Source organism: Brienomyrus brachyistius, chromosome 4 (assembly GCF_023856365.1).
Source record: "Brienomyrus brachyistius isolate T26 chromosome 4, BBRACH_0.4, whole genome shotgun sequence".
Taxonomy (NCBI): Eukaryota; Metazoa; Chordata; class Actinopteri; order Osteoglossiformes; family Mormyridae; genus Brienomyrus; species Brienomyrus brachyistius.
Window position 1 is genome coordinate 41,011,053 of NC_064536.1, and position 19,899 is coordinate 41,030,951.

The window sequence follows — 19,899 nt, forward strand, 5'->3', positions numbered from 1 at the left end:
GAAGATGTGGGCCAACAAGGTTAATTTCCGGAACTTCCTTGGTGACACCGGGGAGGTGGCCCTGCTGCCACCTGCTGCAGAGGTTGTGACTACGGATTGGACTCACAGAGGCAACTTCTGTCACATACCCACCATAGTGATGTGAGTCGCATGTACTGCCCTAGTCCATACAGGTTCCACTGCAACCCTGGTGAGACCAGACACTGTCTAGAACTGACATTGGTGCAGGTGAGAACAATGACTGGTGACCTGGCCCCTTTAAGAGGGACGGGGTTGTTCCCTTTTGACATGGGGGGTTTAGTTGTGAATAGTAACTATGTGGATGGCTGACATGCTCGATCCCTCCATCCTGGGCCTGAATTTCCCCCGGAGCACGGCATGTGTGCTGGACTTTGGGCACAACATGCTGAGATTCCCTGCGGTCCATGTGTACAGTGGGGCCGCTGGCCCCGCAGCCTCTGTACCTGACTGCCCACCCCTTACTGCCACTGGGCCTGTACCTCCACATCAGCTAGAGATCCCTTCCTCTGCTACAGTCACATGGGCCCCTGAGCCCACATGTGTCCCCTGCAGTGTAGCGCTGCAGCCTCACTCACTTCACTGGAGTCTAACGGGGTTTACCAGAGCGACTTACCTGAAGCTGCCATTGGAGGAGCCCATGATGACCACACGGTTGCCCTTCTGCCACTGCAATCCCACTGCCCTGGTCCTCTACCTCACACCATTGATCCCCTGCCCCACCCATACGGTTGTGTGCCTCTTCAGGTTTGCAGCCTCCTCCTGCACTGAGCGGCCATTTCAGAAGTTTAATTATTTAATTATACAGTAATACACACGTTTCCAACCATTAAAAACATTATCCAGACTTAAAGTCACTTGAATAAAAATATTTAAAAACTTGTTAGCATTTCAATATAGTATCTGGTTGGACTGTGTACTTCCTCTTTGTTTACATGGATAACATAACACTCACAGCACAAAGTATGCTGTCCTCAGCATTCGTATCTCCGCAACATTCCAAAGATCCATCATAGGCCTTTAGTCTAAAAACAAGCTAAAATGGTCACTGAGAACCTTTGCGTCCATTGATTTCCATCAGCTGTGTTTGGAAAGTTCGAAAGAATTTCTGAGGCTACTGAACAGAGCCAGGGTTGCCAGCTCTCACCCATCTGGTGTGACACTCACACCTTCAGACTCTCACGCTCACGCAAGAAATCTTATTAAATCTTAGGGCAAATCTATATTATTTCATTATAAACCTAAAATTCGCTATATCAAAAGCACTGGGGTACTTTGAAAACCCTGCAAACTATTTACAAAGTAATAAAACTGTTACGTACATGTAAATCTGTGTGCATACTTGTTTCAAACTGAAAATCTTATGCCAGCCAGCTAAACAAATTAGACAACCCTGCTACAGGCCGCTCTGTTCAGTTTTCGCTGAATGCTAAGGCTTCCCAGGCAAGCTACTGACCCTCCAAATTTCACAGACCTCTCGGCCACCCAGTAATCTGTAACTTTAGTGCTGAAAGCTTGACAGTGAGTGTATCATGTGAGGCAGCTGTGGAAATACAGACTCTCCTCTGTGCCTCAAAAAACCTTCTACAGCGGCAATGTGGGATCTGTGCTCTCCGGGAGCATAACTGCTCGGTACGGCAGCTCCAGCTCTGAGGGCCGCCGAGTACCGCTGAGGGTGATACCATGCGCCCAGAGAATCACCAGGACAGAACTACCGCCCTGCATAAGTCCCCGGGGCCTTATGGCCGGGACTGAGAGGCCGAGGAGAAGCTTCTACCCCCAGGCCCGTAGGATCATTAACATCACAGATTAAAAGCTAAAATATGCTATAACTACAATCTGTACTTTAAACATTTCTACATATTTTTTATATATTTTCATCTTTACTTTTTATATACCTTTTATGGTTATATTTTCTTATTATTGTCACGATCGGTCAGGTGCAGACAGGCGATCGTGCATGCAGGCGGGTAAGGAATCAGGCAAACAGGACTGGAAGCCGAAAATCAGGGCAAACGAGGGTTTAATAAAAGACAAAGGCACGAACATCGACCAACATCAATGACGGACAAGGGAAACCGGGGAGACCAGGACTTAAATACACAGGACTAATCAAAGTAACTAGACGAAGCTGGAGACGATCAGGGAAATACACGTGGGTAATCAGGGGGCGTGGCACACACGAGGAGCGGCCGAGTCGGGCATGACAATTATCTTTCTGTAGTTTCAGTACTTCTTTTGTTAATTCACGTTGTTTAATTTTGATGTCCTTTTACTAGTGTGTTTATTACACCGACTGGAGTAACGACAATTTCATTTCGCTGCCAGTGTACCACTACATTTGCATGACAAACAAATATCTTGAATTTATTGTGTTACCCCCACCATATTATTTAATGTGTTCCTCATGAATTTCATTGCTTTTCTCAAAATAAACACGTATTCCAATTTTGGTTCTTGCAACACATTTCCAAAAAAGTTGGGACAGGAGCAATTTAGGGCCAGTAGTGAGGTAAATTGGTTAAATAATAATGTGATTTGAAAGAGGTGATGTCAATAGGTGATTGTAATTATGATTTGGTACAAAAGCAGCACAAATACGTGAGAAAATTATTGAAATGTTTAAAAACAATGTTCCTCAAAGAACGACAGGAAGAGATTTGGATATTTCACCTTCATCAGTGCATAACATAATTAAAAGATTGAAGGAATCTGAAGGAATTTCAGTGCGTAAAGGACAAGGAGGCAAGCCTAAGTTGAACTACCGTGATCTCCGATCCCTCAGGCGGCACTGCATCAAGAATCGTCATTCATCTATAAGCGATATGACCACATATGACTACTTTGGCAAACCTTTGTCAAGTACCACAATACGTAGTTACATCCACAAATGCCAGTTAAAACTGTACTGTGCCAAAAGCAAGCCCCATCTTAACAGTGTCCAGAAGCGCCGTCGGCTTCTCTGGGCTCAGAACGCATCTGAGTTGGACCATCACACAGTGGAAACGTGTACTGTGGTCAGATGAATCAGTATTTCAGGTATTTTTTGTGAGAAATGGATGCCGTGTGCTCCAGACCAAAGAAGAAAAGGATCACCCAGACTGTTACCAGCAATAAGTCCAAAAGCCAGGGTCTGTCATGGTATGGGGTTGTGTCAGTGCCCTTGGCAAAGGTAACTTGCAGTTCTGTGATGGCACCATTAATGCTGAAAAGTACATAGAGATTTTGGAGCACAATATGCTACCTTCAAGAAGACATTTTTTCCAGGGACGCCCATGCATTTTTCAACAAACAATGCGAAACCACATTCTGCACACATTACAAAGTCCTGGCTGCGGAGGAAGAGGGTATGGGTACTTGACTGCCTGCAGTCCCGACCTGTCTCCAATAGAGAATGTGTGGTGCATTTTGAAGGGCAATATGTGACAACGAAGACCCCGTACTGTTGTCCGCCTTAAGACTTGTTTGCAGGAAGAATGGGACAAAATTACACCTGAAACACTACATCACTTGGTGTCTTCAGTCCCTAAATGTCTTTTAAGTGTTGTGAAAAGGAATGGCAACATTATAAAGTAGTAAATGCTTTACTGTCCCAACCTTTTTTGAAATGTGTTCTAAGAACCAAAATTGGAATACGTGTTTGAAAAAAAAAAACAATGAAATTCACGAGGAACACATTAAATAATGTCCTGTTGTATTGTTTTCAATGTAATACAGGTCTAAGGTAATTTAACAAAGTGCTGTTTTCAGTTTGATTTTCATTTTACATACCATCCCAACTTTTTCTGATTTGGGGTTGTAAAATGTGAACACAAAAGCTTTTTCTGTGTGAACATTATAAAACAGATTAATTCGTATTAAATAATTTGAAATACATAGACATCTAATATGTGTGTGTCTGTGAGAGAGAGCATTTCAATTAATGCCTATAGTTCTATAGCAGCTTCCTATAGCATTACTGGGGATCTTTGGCGCCACCTTTTGACCAGTTACAGTCGTCATCAACATTAAAAAAACATTTCCATTTCCACTGGGTGAAAAAACAAATTGCACCCTATTTATAGAGTGGGAGACTACTTTTTGCAAGGATTTATATCTCCTGAAATTGCTTCTTCACAGATAAGCACCAGAATGTTCTTTTCCCAGATGGTAGTAGGGACAAAATCTCCTACCACTGATAATTCTGACCATACACAAGTTTTTATTTTTCTGCGTCTTGCGATTTTACCGTATCAAAAATAACCAGTAAATCCTATTATTATCCTGCTACCCCCACTCTACCAAAACTCATGAAATGATATGATACATTTGGAGGAGGAAGATTTCTAATTGATCCTTTATACCCACCAACCAGACCAGTATAAGAAGCTGTATGATGTAAAGCCTCTTTAAATGGGTACAGACTACTTCCGTTTATTGTAATAAGTATCTCATAAATTTGACTTTACACTTTTGCATGGTATTGATAGATTTTGAAAGTTAATTACTTAACACAATTCTTATTAAAATTGTTCATTATACAACCTGAATGTCTCAAGGTAGCACATTAGTACAAAACACGCTGTGTGATGTATTATTGTAGCAGTCAGATGTTATTTTAACCAATGTACAGGTTTACCTTTAATTTAATTCTACAAACATAATCAAAATCACTTGTGAAAAAGACATTTAGTCATTTACTAAGGCAGATACAACCTGTGGAAGCACAGCTAAAAGCATACCATCACCCATTATAGAGTGACCCATTGTCTTTGTAACTGAGTAATCACAACTAAGTGCAATTTACTATAATGAAACTGTACACAGAAATAGTAAAGGCAAAGGTAATTTATTATGATGAAATGCTTCCAAAATGCCCAGTGTGCTTCAGCGTTTCTCCTTTTCTCCAGTCGTCGACAGGTCCTGTATTTATTAGGTGATCTGTGATGTAGGAGATCTTGAGAATGGCTACTGCTCCAAGGATGATTGGCAGGTGGCTTTTCCCAGAAACAGCGGGCTGGAGATGTGTGGGATCTGGAGTGAAGATAGAAACAGAGGAAGAGTAAAAGCAGAGGGTGTGGGGGGGGGGAATAAGACTGCAGGACACGTTAAAGTCTATGGTAACACAGGTGACCTGGACTACATGCCCATCACTCCCCACATGCCCGTTTCCCTCGCCTTCCCTGTGGTGTGGTGCTAATGAGCTACATCTATTTCTCGTTTAATCCTGCCTCCCGTTTCAGCCCTTGTGTGGATGATCCCAGGTCCCTCTCGTCTGCTCCTCATCTGTGGTGCATATAGTGCCTCTTCGTCCTGTGCTCCCCAGTCCAGTCATTGTATTGTTACGTGTGCGATCCTGCTGTATAGGATCAATCCTGCTGATCCTGTGTTTCCCCCCTGCTCTCCCAGCCTGGTTTTGACCCCTCATGGTCTGTTTCCTTTTGCCTTTTGCATTGTGTTTTTATTACAATAAAATCCCCTTCGTTTTCCCCGACACCTGCCTTTACCTGCATCCTTCCAGAACCTTGACAATTTCCTTAAGATATGGTGCTTAATAAGTAGACAATACATTAAACACAAATACATAATAAGGCTAATAATATTTATGTGTGTGTCGTTTAAAAGAAATTAAATCAAATTTACTTACCTGGTGACACTGGTAACTCTGAACATAAAACTAAAAAGATCATTTTCAAATTGTATTCAATTTTGCTGTGAATAAGCATTAACAATTATTTTTTAAACTGCCCACCACCACCCCCCCTCTTCAGAGGACAACTTTATTTAACATTAAATTAAAGATACAGTGTAAAGAGTGTGGCTGCTCCGAACTCACCTGTCCTAGTACCGTAATTAAAGAAAAAAAAAATGGGGGGGGGGAGAGGGGGGCACAGACACAACAATCGTAGTAATAAAGGTGGGATGGAGAAAATAAAGTGTAGGGGAATACAGAGTACAAACAACCATAAGAAACACACGGCCCATGGCCATACGTCCACAAGACAACCACCCGCCCAACCCGAGAGGGAGCCCACGAGGGACTAAGGGGGGCCCAACCCCTGTAAAAGGAGGTCCGCAGAGGGGGGACAGACAGCGAGCCCCCCAGTCCCTCCCGCAAGCCCTCCACCGAGGGAAGCGGGTCCAGGGCCAAAGGGCCCCATCAACTGGGAACACTCCCCTGGCGGACGGCCCCCCCCAGCCCGCTCCCCGGCAGGACGGATCACCGCCCACTGTAGCGACCCGGCACGTCCCCCCCCTCCCCGACACTGCAGGATGATCTAAGGGAGACCCATACAAACAAAGTGCACCCCCCCCACCCCACGAGTGGACCTGCGTCAACTGGGGAGCGGCAGACCCCCCGCCCAGCCCAGACCGAACCCTACAATTCGCCTAGAAGGGCTCAGAGCATCCCTAGATACCCCGGACCGCCTGCCAGGGCCCCACCACGGCGCAGCAGAGCCAAGGACCACGCAGCCCGCAGCCCACAAGAGGAGACGGCCCACACCGGCCAGGGCCATCTTCTACCTGCCGGGCCACCCCACCCGCGCAGGGCCAGAGACAGAGAGTTAGGGGGGGCCCCTCAGCCCCCACTGCTTCCCCATCCCATGTTAGTGTGAAGTGTGCATGTACATGTGTGAGAGAGTTGTGTGTTTATGTCTACAATGCATTAAAATTAGTGGGTGCAGTTCGAGTATGAGGGCCCCACCACTGGCAGATGGCAGAGTCCCCCATCCCCCTCCCTGCACCCCAAGGCCCTAATGTAGCATGGACTGTGTATATAACTAAAGTACAAAAAGCAGGTGAGCAGTCGAGGCACGGGCACCCCACCGCTGGCAGACGGCAGAGCCCCACCTGCCTAAACCCACCTCCTCAGCCCTAGTGTCATGTGGTGTCTAATGTGCAAGTAAAACCTCCCCACTGCCCCTCAAAGCTCTAGTGTTGTATGAAATGTGGTGTCTGGCCCAGGGGAACAATAAGGGCGTGCAGGAGTGGGCCCCCCCGGCACCGGGGCCAGATCCCCGACTGGCCCCGATTAGTCCCCATCCCTGACCCCACACAACCGGCAGGGGCGGCCAACCGAGGGGGTTCAGGGGCGCCACATTAACAATTATTAATAAACATTCCACTATACATCTCAAAATTTATCATGCTCAATTCATTATCTTTGATACTGTTTCAAACGTTTAATGTTCCCCAAACAGCAGCAGAAGAACCACAACTTCATCTTCTTTGTATTTTGGCTCTTCTCTGTGTCAAGAGCTCTACAAGCTCAACTTTAATATTAATTTTCCACCACTTCTACATCTTCTATCTCTACCTGACCCACATCTATCTCTACACCGCCAGTTTCCTCATTACCTCTTTCTCTATTTATAATATCAACTAGTACATCACTTACTATTATTTCCAATATGGTTACATCTCTCACCATGTCCACACCCTCAATAATTACCTCCCCTACTTCTACCCCCACAATCTCAAAATTTACATCCCCAGAAATTACTTCTGCAAGCCCAAACTCACACACTCGGACTTGCAAAGCCTCCACCTTCACATTTCCTTTCGTATCCTCTGCCTTTAGGGTAATATTCCCCCCCTCCACCTTAACCACCTTCACATTTACCCCCACCTCACCTTGCTTCCCATTGCTTCCATTTTGCATTTTATTAATGCCTACATTCTGGTCTGCACCCTCCACCTGTACACCGGAGATCTTACACACATGTCTTTCCCTCTCTGCCACCTCCACCCTTTCCCCACTAACCTCACCCTTTACCTCACCTACCCCCTGACTGGTCCTATTCTTCCTCACCTTCTTCTTTTTGTGAAGGTAATACGTCTTATAAATTTCCCACTCTTCAGATGTCAGGCCGTAATTTTCCTGAAGAGTCTCAGAGAAAATGCCAGCATTGCCTATCACTCTCACACCCTCCCCTCCCTTACACCAGTCAGTCACATCTCCCAGTCCCCCCATAACCTCCCCAGCCTGGACAGTGGGGGGTGTCGCTGGTGAGCACTCCTCCAAACCATTCCTCACTCCCCAGTCGATCACCTCGTCCCACAGGTCCCAGGCTCGCCAGTGCTGGTCGTTGGTCCAGGAAACAGCTTTCGGAATTTTCATTCTTGGTGAATAAACAAGACATAATTAACTAGCCGTCTGTGATACTCTCAAAGCCAAACTAGACACTGTATTTTCAACGTACTCCAGACATTTGCTAAATGCTTTTCACCAAGAATGCCTATGGAAAGGGATGGAGCCTTCATTAGCTGCTCGTGGCATCGACGCTACTTCGATAGAAGAGGGCAAATTGCTAAAACTGTTTCACAACCTATACAGTAACGCTGTCGAAATCAGGACGCTGCTTCGATACGTTATAACATCGCCATGGTAATGAACCCAGCAAACGGTTAATCTAAACGTATAGGGGCTCTTTTCAGAATAACATCTTCAGATGAAACGCATTACGACAGACCGGATGAGTAAAACCAATCATATCAACCATAAGTCTTATTGTTTTTAAGTTTAACACAATTATTTTCTCTTACAATTTAAATATAAACAATCACATTACGAAAAATGGCCACAGCATCTACAGTTTAAGCTACTAATTTTAAATATATTTCAATTATATTTTGCGGCAATATTTGCATGAACTGTATCACGACATAAAATGAAATATACAATTAACTATGCTAACAAAACATAATCTGAAGAAATAGCAAGAAACATACGAAGAGATGCTTCTCACCGCTGCGCCATCGCTCTGTCAGAAAGTTTATGTTCAAACTGCACTGATTTTGTTTCTATGGAAACCAGCGAAATTTTTCATTGGTCGAAAGGATGAAGATATGTACTGACGCCATTTTCAACGAATGAAAACGAGAATTAATTGTCAGGGCGGGACGAATTTGAAGGTGAACCAATAAAAAGTAGTATGTTTAGCTCGTGCTTGTTCTGGCTGGGCGTGATTGGATTTGTTGATCTAACCGCCTTCAAGCCCATAAACCATGTATCTACTTGTCAATGGGAAACCACGCAGTTCTTTCCATAAATTCTGGCTGTAATTTTTTTAATAACATTATGTCTTTTCTATGCAGTATTATGGTAATGCATAATACCGCGATGTTTGGGGTGTACCGCTGTTTATTTTTCCATAGCTGGTGACCGCAATTAGCATTTTAGCCATGTTGGTAGGTACGCTTTTGAGAAAGAAGTTCTTGTTATTCACATTCTGTGTCCTGGTGTTTTTAATTTCTCATAATGTGAACAAAGATATGTCATATACAAGTTTTTTGAGAGACTAAATTTTGGTTTGATTTATAATTTATTTAATGGTAAATAAAGTTCTTATACAGCCATTTTAGAATTAGTGCAGTCTTTCGTTTAGAATTAGCGCAATATTCTTAAAAACTGCATGTTCAAACCAAACGCCATGCCATAATTGATTTACAGATATTTCATTCAGGAATCTATGGAGGGTATACTGTAGGTAGGCCTGTTTGTGTGTGTGTGTGCGCGCGCGTTTGGGTGGGTGGTTATGTACATAGTGCTATAAAACATGTTATTTTGACTTTGTAGAGACATGTTTTCGTACCCGAAAGTAAGAAGATACTGAATTTTATTAAATTCTGTGAATGCAGTCTAAGGAATAATTCAAAAAGTCTTGCATTTTGTTTGGTTGCTTACTGTTACTGCTTGGTAACTACTGCAATGTTTAAGGTTGCCATAGTTAGGATTGGGGTTACGCCCATACAAATGAATGGAGAATCCCCACAAAGATTCAAATACCTAATCTGTGTGTGTGTGTGGAGTAGGTGTATATTACATTGTGGGGACCAAATGTCCCCCACAATGTGACAAAAACCTGCTATTTTGATGTTTTGGGGGGGCATTTTCAGGTACTCACAAAGATCTGTAAATACAATCAAAAAACTAAAAATGCCAAAAGTCTTGTATTTGGTTTGGTTACATATGGTTAAGGTTAGGGGTTGGTAGGGGTTAAAGTTGTGATGTTGGGATTACAGTTTTCCCCATAGAAATGAATGGAGAGTCCCCACGAAGATATGATTACACAGCTGTATGTGTGTGTGTGTTGTGTGTGGTATCAGATCAGTCCCTGAGAGTTCAGTAGTCAGGCGCCATGTTTCTGAGTCTGGTTGTGGAGGCCTGAATGCTTTTCCAGATGCCAGAGTGAAAAGATTATGTGAGGGGTGGGTGCGGTCATCCACAATGTTGGTGGCTTTGCGGATGGAGTGTGTGATGTGAATGTCCATGATGGAGGGGAAAGAGACTCTAATAATCTTCTCAGCTATCCTCACTATCCGCTGGTCTTGTGATCTGAGGCGAGGCAGTTCCCAAATCAGACCGTGATGCAGCTGCTCAGTTTGCTCTTGTCTAAGGAATCAAAAATGTGGTTCCATGGGGTTCCAGACAGTGACCTTTTTTGAAGACAGTGAGACTAAATTTTATACCTAGGTGCACCAGTGATGACATTGGTCAGGTAGGCTGTGGTCTGTCAGTTGTTGACAAGTGGCTGGTGACCCATGCAACCCAAGCAGAAGTGAGCAGAACTTGTACCAGCCAAATAGACAGGAGAAAGCGGATTTTTCATTGGACTTCAGGACTCCTGAGTAACAGATAAAGACAGAGAAACAGCAAAGTTATGGAGAATCAGGAAGTAAGTGCCAGTCTGCACAGATCTGAGGTCAGTGAGACACACATAAGGCTCCTCTGATGCTCCTCTTCATCCGCTGATGGGCCTCCAGGTGAGAATCACAAATCAAACATAATAACAACTGACACAAAGGCCTGAGGTCAGACCCTCTGTATGCAGCACAAAGTGTGTCTGCAGTCTCACCCTCACATCGTGTATGACGACATTTCTGCTTTTTAGATTAAGTGCCTGTCTGAGAATAACTTCTGCATCATGCTAATGATTTAGCTGTTTTGTGCTCATGTGCAAAAGAAAAATGAGGAAGTTAAATATATCAGAAATAAATTTCTAATGTGACTCAAGGCCACAGTAAAGTGGACCATCACATGAAGTAAGTACAAAACAGCCTTTACTAATAAGCTAAGGATTAAACAACATATATGATGTGCATAATCTGACAGTATATCAGCGTGAGAGCAAGGCTGGCCCTGGAAGTGGTGTGCATGCAACGGCAGAGCAAAGTTAGAGACACCCGCTAAAAACTTTCATTTCATCTCACTTACTTCTTTTTTCTTTTTCCTTCTTTTTTTCTCTCCTAATCTGTCCATCCTCTTCGGCCAGCTCACCCACTGCAATACTTTACGGGTTAAAAATGAAATAAATAAATAAAATTTAAAAAATGAAATCGATCAACATGAGAGGCCTATACAGAGTTTATAGAGCTCCTCATGGTAAAGCAAACATGTTTGGCACAGCAGTGCATTCAGACCATGAATCTGCTAAAGCTGCCCGACAGGACAAAGGGAATAAAAAAAGTATCAATTTATTAATCATGTATTTAAACAAATAATGACCAGTATAAAAGACATATACAAAACTGTACAAAAGCCTTGGGCTGTCAAAGAAAATGATGTTTAAAATGATCTTCATCTTGGTCTAGAATTATAATATTTTGTCCGTAAAAGTGTGGCAGCCCAGTCATTTGCACCAACCATCCAATAGACCCATATATTTTTGACTTGACCATTAACACAACTCCTATGGCTAATCAATGCATCATTAACATTTGTTTAATTAAATTAATTAATTAAGTGAGCTGGTGGCGGAATTTAACAAATACATGGAATGGCTGGGATGCCCCTGAGGAGAGGTTTAGGATCCAAAGCGTGGTTCATCTAGCGATCCAACAAGGCATCAGTAACTTTATGGAGAAAAGAAGAAATTCTTGTTAGTTTTTATTGTGTCACTTTTAATTTGCATATATTTTTATGATAATTGTGTTTTTGTTCTGAGCAAATATACACAACCCAGATAAATAGCATTAAACGTTTTCTTTGATGGCCGAAGACTTTTGCATAGTACCATATTTTTTCAGAATCAAGAGACAATTTAATAAAAACCAGTCTTACCTTCACAAGATAACGATTATTAAACATTAACCAGCAGGTGGCAGCAAAGCACTTGTGAATAAGTGGCCAATACGTGGTTGTACAGGTTCCCAGCAGATAATCAACCCCTCTGTGTTTAACTGACTCTCATGCTATGACTGTACAGACTGAGCAGGGCCGAGTGAGAGAGGCCTCACTGCAGTTAGCATAACCGTTTATTTTACAGCTCGTCTGACTCATTCTGCTCCACGAAGGTCATCTCCTCTGCCAGCTTCCTCTGATCCAGGGAGACCCTCTGCTTCTCTCTGATTGGTTCCCGTTTTCTACAGGAGGTCCAGTGCAGCTGAATGCTGATGATGGTGCAAATCAGGTAAAACACACCAGTCCCAACTTTCAGTACAGCATCCAGAACCTGCTCCCATCTGTCAGACACATAATACACCAGTGTGTCTGTCAGTCACACGTATCACATTGAAACCTGAAGAACAAAACAGTGAATCTATTCTTACTGAAGTAAAACCACCTTGATAATCACCTGGATAGGATGGGATCTCAAGTTTATTATTAAGAAAATAAAATAAAAAATATTTTTTTCGGGGCGGCATGGTGGTGCAGTGGTTAGCACTGTTACCTCACACCTCTTGGACCCGGGTTTGAATCTCCGCCTGGGTGTGGAGTTTGCATGTTCTCCCCATGTCGTCGTGGGGTTTCCTCCGGGTACTCCGGTTTCCCCCCACAGTCCAAAAACATGCTGAGGCTAATTGGACTTGCTAAATTGCCCATTGCTTCCGGGATAGGCTCCGGACCTCCGGCGACCCAGTAGGATAAGCGGTTTGGAAAATGGATGGATGGACGGAAATATTTTTTTCTCTTAAAATTAAAATGACAGTTTCCCATTACTGTGTGATCAGGTAAATGCTGCTAGCTGGACCCCCACACTACTGTAAATGCTGCTGAATGCTTACCTCCGTTTTTCATTATCCCCTCCTTCTTCATCATGTGCAGAGAAAAGGAGAGCAGTGGAAACAGGAGAAAGGATAGTTAATAAAAAGCAGGGTTTGCACTGTCACCTCACTCCTCTGGCACGTGTACTCAAGTCTTCGCTGGAATTCCGTGTGTATGGAGTTTGCATGCTCCCCCTGTGTCATTGTGGGGTTTCCTCCAGGGACTCTGATTTCCCCCCACAGTCCAAAAACATGCTGAGGCTAATTGGAGTTGTCAAATTGCCGGTAGGTGTGCTTGTGCGAGGGAATGGAGTGTGAGCGTGTCCTGCAATGGGTTGGCACCCTGTCATGGGACGTTCCCTGCCTTGCGCCCATAGGGACCCTGACTTAGACAAGCAGTTTCAGAAAATGGATGGATGCAGCACTGGAACAGATATTACAGAGTACAACTGTAACACTGGCCTACGCTGCAATGAAAAGCCACCTACAGACATGTTAGTCAGTCTGCACACCATTAGTAACAATTCATCCTCACAAAGATGAAAAAATGCCTGAATTAAGTTGCAAGCTACATGGATTTGTCTGGATTTGTATACATAACAAGTGATTGGCTGTATGTCTGTGGAAAATGCTGTGATTTTTGTCATATTACAGACTGATCATAAACTAGAAGACACACATTCAATATTAAAGACACCAATTAGCCTGACTGTGCGTTTTTGGATTGTTGGAGGAAACCCACACAGCATGTGGAGAACATGCAAACTCCACACAGACAGAGCAGAAGCCAGATTCAAACCCCTAAACATGGAGGCGTGAAGCAACAGCGCCGCCTACTGGACCAACGTGCCACTATCATTGAAACAATAATCCCAATAAATAACTCTGTTTCACAACAGCTGATAAATAGGGGATTATCCCCACAAAAAAGCACAAACCCCTTCGTGAGTGAAACTGCTGGGTTGATTAGTATGTATTTATTTATATTGAAGCATAAATAATTCACAGGCAGATTTAAATCAATTACTTATGTTTAACAGTAATATGAACTGGAATTTGCAGGTGTGACGCCCGCTCCGTCCGCTCCTCGTGTGTGCCACGCCCCCTAACTACCCACGTGTGACTTCCTGATCGTGCCCAGTCGTGTCTTGTTTCCTGCTGCCTTGTTTCATGTATTTAAGTTCCTGATTTGTACTAACCCGTGTCTGTCATTGATGTTAGTTGGCGTTCCATGTCTCCTGCTCCCCATTCCTTAATTAAACCCCTTGTTTCGTCCCGAATCCTGCCTGCCTGCTTCCTGCTTCTCTGCTTCCTGCTTCTCTGCTTCCCCGCACGATCGCCACTCTACCCGTGATCGTTGCCGAACACCCGTGACAGAATGACAGACCCACTCAATAAGGTACAGCAGCAGACCGAGAGCCAACGTCTCGGTCTGCTGCAAGAGGTTCACTACTGGCTGAACCAGCCCGACGTCCAGGAGGACCCCGTCGCGCTGCAATTGGCCACCGACAGCTGCGATCTCCTGCTGGCGATGTCCCAATCGGAGGGCGGGCATCGTCTAGGAGAGGTGCGCTCCAACCACAACCAGCTGGTTCAGCGCCTAACAGCGCGGAGGTTGGGGCTGGACGCACGGTGCGTCCCGGAGGTTGTTCCCCAGCCGTCCGTCCTGTCGGACGTGGAGCAGCCTCCCGCGGACACCGTGACAAAGAGGAAGAAGAGGAAGAAGCACGCGATCGCCCCTGCAATCGTTCTGGGAGCGTGCGCGCTCATCCCCGCTTCTCTCCTAACCGGGGAATTGGAGGACTCCCCGGCTGACCTTGACGTCATCACCGCAGCTAAGCTGCCTGCGCTGGCAGCTTCCCCAGTCCGGGGAGAGCACCCAGCCGCCGCTGAGCTGCTACCGCCCCTCGAGCGGTACTACTTCCGGCCCGAGCGGCTGGCCAACAAGGGGGCCCGCGCGGTGCGGGACGCTATCCCGCGTGTGCCCCGGGCACTTAAAGGGACCACGTCCGTCTTGCCCGCACGGGACCTACCGGTCCCGCCTCCTGTGCCGGCAGCCCCTGCTCAGCCCGAGCAGCCGCCTCCTGTGCCTGCAGCCCCTGCTCAGCCTGAGCAGCCGCCTCCTGTGCCTGCAGCCCCTGCTCAGCCCGAGCAGCCGCCTCCTGTGCCTGCAGCCCCTGCTCAGCCCGAGCAGCCGCCTTCGCTACCGCCATTGCCGGCGGACCCCGCTCCCGTGCAGCCGCCGCCGCCTGCGCAGCCGCCTTCGCTGCCCCCTTCGCCTGCTGCAGCTCCCGGGCAGGCGCCCCCTCCGCCTGCAGCAGCCCCAGTGGCGCCCCCTCCGCCTGCAGCAGCCCCAGTGGCGCCCCCTCCGCCTGCAGCAGCCCCAGTGGCGCCCCCTCCGCCTGCAGCAGCCCCAGTGGCGCCCCCTCCGCCTGCAGCAGCCCCAGGTCCTGACCGCGCTGCAAGTCCTGACCGCGCTCCAGCGGCTCCCGATCCGCCACCCTTGCCTGCGGCTCTGGCGTCTGAGCAGCCGCCTTCGCTCCCTGTCGCACCCGGAGGAGCGCGCCTTGGAGAGGGGGCTCCCACAGGGGCACGACCGCCTCTGTCGAAGGACCCCGCGCCTGCAGTTCCAGAGCCGGCGCCCGCGCCCGAGGCGCTCCCCGTGCCTGCTGCAGCTCCCTGGCCGGCGCTCCCACTACAGCAGCCTGCAGCTCCCGGGTCGGCGCCCCCACAGCCTGGCCGTGTTCCTGTCCCGGCGCCCCCACAGCCTGACCGTGTTCCTGTCCCGGCGCCCCCACAGCCTGACCGTCTTCCTGTCCCGGCGCCCCCACAGCCTGACCGTCTTCCTGTCCCGGCGCCCCCACAGCCTGACCGTGTTCCTGTCCCGGCGCCCCCTCTCCCTGCTGCGGCTCCCGAGGCGCCCCCTGACCGCGCCGCAGCGGCTCCCGAGGCGCCCCCTGGCCCCGCTCCTGTCCCTGGCCCCGCTCCTGTGACTCCTTCACCCTCACCCCGGCGACATCGACCCCGACCGGGGGTCGGTATGTCTGTGTCCCGCAGGGGGAGGGGGCACAGACGTCGGACTGGGGTCCCTCCCGCCCGGCCCCCTGGCTCGCCCTCCCTCGCCTGCGCGCTGGCTCGGTTGGCGCCTGCGAGTCCTGGCCGTCCTGGTCGGCTGTCGCCTGCGGGTCCCCCTCCGAGGCCTCGTCACCCTGCCTCGCTCCCTCCGCTGACTCCTCGTCGGTCGCCTGCGGGTCCACTCGCTCCTGCACGGCGGAAGACGTCGCCGCCTGCGGTGGCTCCCCCCCTCTCCTTGCCCTCGCCAGCGTCCCCTTCGCCTCCCTCCTCGGCCCCTCTGTCGGTCCCTCGCCCTGCCTCCTCGGCCTCTCCGAGGTCCCCTCCAGCTCCGGCCTCCCGGCCGTCTGCGGCCCCTCCGGCTACCGCCCGTCGCCCGCTGGGTGTCCCTCGGGCTCCCCTTCGTTCCCCCGCCTTCTCTCCCTTCTTCCCTGCCTCGGTCCCTTCTGTCTCTGCTTCCCCATTCTTTGTCCCTCGTCCCTTCGCTCCTCCTGTGCCTCCTTCTCCCTCTGGGTTCCCTCCGTTCACTCCCGGTCCTTTTGTCCCGCCTGTTCCCTCTGTGTCCCCTTTTCTGGTCTGTCTGTCGGCCTTTCCTGTCTTGTGTGATGTCCTGTCCTGGCTCCTGCCTCTTTGTCTGTTTTGCCTGTCTGTCTTGTTCCCTGTTCCCCGTTGATTTTTTTTTGCTCTTGTCTTTCAGGTCCTGTTCTGCCTCGTCCCGTCCGTCGCCCCCTTCCTTGGCGCGCCCGGTGTAGCGCGCCTTTGGGGGGGGGGTTCTGTGACGCCCGCTCCGTCCGCTCCTCGTGTGTGCCACGCCCCCTAACTACCCACGTGTGATTTCCTGATCGTGCCCAGTCGTGTCTTGTTTCCTGCTGCCTTGTTTCATGTATTTAAGTTCCTGATTTGTACTAACTCGTGTCTGTCATTGATGTTAGTTGGCGTTCCATGTCTCCTGCTCCCCGTTCCTTAATTAAACCCCTTGTTTCGTCCCGAATCCTGCCTGCCTGCTTCCTGCTTCTCTGCTTCCCCGCACGATCGCCACTCTACCCGCGATCGTTGCCGAACACCCGTGACAGCAGGTTTACAGCAGCACACCAATACCAGCCAGTGTCCTTCCTCTCCAGCCCACTCATTGTCACAATGAAGGTTTTATTTTCTGTGTCATCCCTGATCAGGACAGGCCTCCCATGCAAACTCACTGATCTCTCTGATGCACAGGAGCCCCCAATCTTACACCACATCCTTTGTATTTTGTTGTTTCCATAGTAACACTGACACTGTCTCCATCCACACCCGTCACCTCCTGTTTGTCCACTGACAGCCCTGGAGGACTTCAACACACAGGTAAAACACTCAAAGATTTTCACAGCAATAAAATCTTTATGAATATCAGCCCATTACGACATACATACTGTATGTAAATGTTTGCCCAATAAACTGACATTTTTTAACATATTACTTATCATATTTAACCTCATGAAGTCGCCCAATTTAGCTGACACTGTTACTTCTTCCAAGTCTCGTTTATCATATTGAATTAAATTAAAATGCAGATTTTTTAAATATTAAAACATTTTTTCCATCAGTGTTTGTATTAAGGTCCTTCCTTTTTGACTCAGTGACATGTTACATACTGTGCATCTCATTGGCTACAGTCTGCAGTACAGATATCTTACCATCAGTGACTGACAGATTAACCTGACCAAAGAGGCTCCACTGATCTTCACACAACACCAGTACCGGTCGGAGTCCTCAGCTGTCAGATTGTTGATGGTCACAGTGAAGACTCGCTGGTCAGGATCATCTCTGACTGACACTTTACCCTCCTGTGGAGAGTCAGTGTGTACTATGGGAGTACATTACCTCACATTATACCCTCTGCACCAGTATTTCACATGAGTTTTATATCTGTCACCATAGGAATATGGGATTGTTACAGATCATCCTCTCTGTACACAGACCCATTTCACTGTAGACACACTGTCAGCACCTGTGGGGAAAATAATTAACTGAATAAGGATTTTCCACCTCATGACATCTCTAAGTAATTATGCTTTGTTTGTGTAATACTTAGATTAGGTCATGTGTAATTAACAGAACAGTGATGATGCATAAAAGGCAAAGACCATCATTTTACTATAAGAACAAGGAAAACAAAAGTAGTGTCTGATCTTGGGAAGGGCTTAAGCAGGATGTGGGATCGGGAATCTGAGCCTGGCAGTGTGTTCTAGGGTCTGAGAGGAAAACAAGGACCTTACATCCCTAGTAAAAGGCCAAGATGAGGTGAATGAATGGGCTTGTCACTGTGTGGGATGACCACACCCCTTCAGTACTATGGCCTTGTAAACATATCCAGTCCTGTGATACAGGCCCTCTCCTATTCCCTCTATTCATGTTACCTTTGGGTTCTATTTGTGAACGTTATTATGTAAAATATCATTGCTATGCCAGTGATACGCTGCTCTATTTGCCATTAAAACCTGGTGACTGCTGCTCACTGATGGCCCTTTCTAACTGTCTGGAGGATATTAAGAACAAGACAGCAATGACTTTCGTCCAAATTAATGAAAACAAGACAGAGGTAATGAGTTTTGGTCAATTAGGGTCTGTCCATGAGAACAATTAGGGCCTCATTCAGAGAACTTCCGGTCACATACTAAAAATCTTGGTGTCATCTTTGATTCATCATTGAGTTTGATAAACAAATAAATGCTGTTGGGGGGAGGCATGGTGGTGCAGTGGTTAGCACTGTTGCCTCACACCCCCAGAACACGGGTTCGAGTCTCCGCCTGGGTCACATTTGTGTGGAGTTTGCATGTTCTCCCCATGTTCTTGTGGGGTTTCCTCCGGGTACTCTGGTTTCCCCCCACAGTCCAAAAACATGCTGAGGCTAATTGGAGTCGCTAAATTGCCCATTGGTGTGCATGTGTGAGCGACTGGTGTGTGTGTGTGTGTGTGTGTGTGTGTGTGTGTGCCCTGCAATGGGCTGGCCCCCCATCCTGGGTTGTTCCCTGCCTCATGCCCATTGGTTCCGGGATAGGCTCCAGACCCCCTGCGACCCAATAGGATAAGCATTTTGGAAAATGGATGGATGGATAATACCCTTGTATCACAACACCAGACCTGTATCAGAACCAGACATATTGCTAGCAGGTTTGTGGAAAGATAAAAGATAATCGCTACATTGCTTTTTCAACTTCGGCGTTGGTGGTATAGTGGCTAGCATAACTGCCTTCCAAGCAGTTGACACGGGTTCGATTCCCGGCCAACGCAGCCTTACTGATGACCTCCTTCTCTGTGAGTATCTTCAGGTGCTTATAGTCCAGCTGAACAGCATGTCATCAATATCCCGCTGCATTATAGAAACTGAAACAAGCATTACTCCATCAATCTATATATCTGCCTTCCAGATGTGTTAGCACACTGGCAAACAGGGCTGCTTATGTCAGTGAAAGCCTCGTTAGCGCAGTGGGTAGCGCGTCAGTCTCATAATCTGAAGGTCGTGAGTTCGATCCTCACACAGGGCAGTTTACTTACTTGCTGAAACAGTTCCCATGCATAGCTGCACTTTTACAAAATCACTCTCCTACAGATTCTAATTGATGTTTTTATGTCACTCATGTGGCATCAGGCCAGCATACTTCCATAACTGTGCAAAAGAACTTCTTCAGAAGTAGATACCATTACTCGTCTCATAGCAGATCCACACACCTTCCAATTTCAACGTCTAGCCCAAACTGATCTCAGATGCAAGCATCTGTACAGTCATCCGCATCCCATGGCTGATTACACCTGCAACAGTAGCCAATCGAGCATCAACAAAATTCGGCAACAGCAAAATCTGTG

The 19,899-nt window shown here is 47.2% G+C and overlaps 1 long non-coding RNA gene and 2 other non-coding genes across 3 annotated transcripts in view; 2 read left to right on the forward strand and 1 right to left on the reverse strand.

Moving 5' to 3' along the window:
• The window catches only part of LOC125739776 (uncharacterized), a 186,838-nt gene extending 178,562 nt beyond the window's left edge, over positions 1-8,276 (reverse strand). The window contains exon 1 of the long non-coding RNA XR_007397311.1: positions 8,051-8,276. This is a non-coding gene — a long non-coding RNA (uncharacterized LOC125739776). The remainder of the gene's footprint in view (positions 1-8,050) is intronic.
• Positions 8,277-19,254: 10,978 nt separating this feature from the next.
• On the forward strand, positions 19,255-19,326 carry trnag-ucc (transfer RNA glycine (anticodon UCC)). Its single transcript has one exon. It is a non-coding gene; the product is annotated as a tRNA-Gly (tRNA).
• A 181-nt stretch (positions 19,327-19,507) lies between these two features.
• Positions 19,508-19,580, forward strand: trnam-cau (transfer RNA methionine (anticodon CAU)). Its single transcript has one exon. It is a non-coding gene; the product is annotated as a tRNA-Met (tRNA).
• The last annotated feature ends 319 nt before the right edge of the window (positions 19,581-19,899 follow it).